Source organism: Pundamilia nyererei, unplaced genomic scaffold (assembly GCF_000239375.1).
Source record: "Pundamilia nyererei isolate P.nyererei 1_Seehausen unplaced genomic scaffold, PunNye1.0 scaffold00069, whole genome shotgun sequence".
Taxonomy (NCBI): Eukaryota; Metazoa; Chordata; class Actinopteri; order Cichliformes; family Cichlidae; genus Pundamilia; species Pundamilia nyererei.
Window position 1 is genome coordinate 790,937 of NW_005187470.1, and position 367 is coordinate 791,303.

The following is a 367-nucleotide window of genomic DNA, read 5'->3' on the forward strand; positions in this document are numbered from 1 at the left end:
GATTTGATGAATATGACATCTGACCATTAATGATGGTGATTTTATTGCTGGAGAACAGCCTGATTTACTGAGGATGGATAATGACACTGCTGGCTTGATTTAGTTGATTTGTTTTAAGGGGGCTGATTAAATAGTTAGGCCTCACTTTATTTCATGCTCTCTGCTTCATGGCTTCATTACAGCAATCACAAAAGCTGTGGAAACGTCCCACATCTGGTGTCATCGTAAATCTTTGTTTAGCGAGCGCCTCGCTGGTATCAGCAGCTCATTTGTCTTCGTTAATGAAACAATAATCCATGACCGTGTGATTGAGAAGATTCAGCATGTTTTGATGAGCCCAAAAGATTTTGTATCTGAGCACACATTT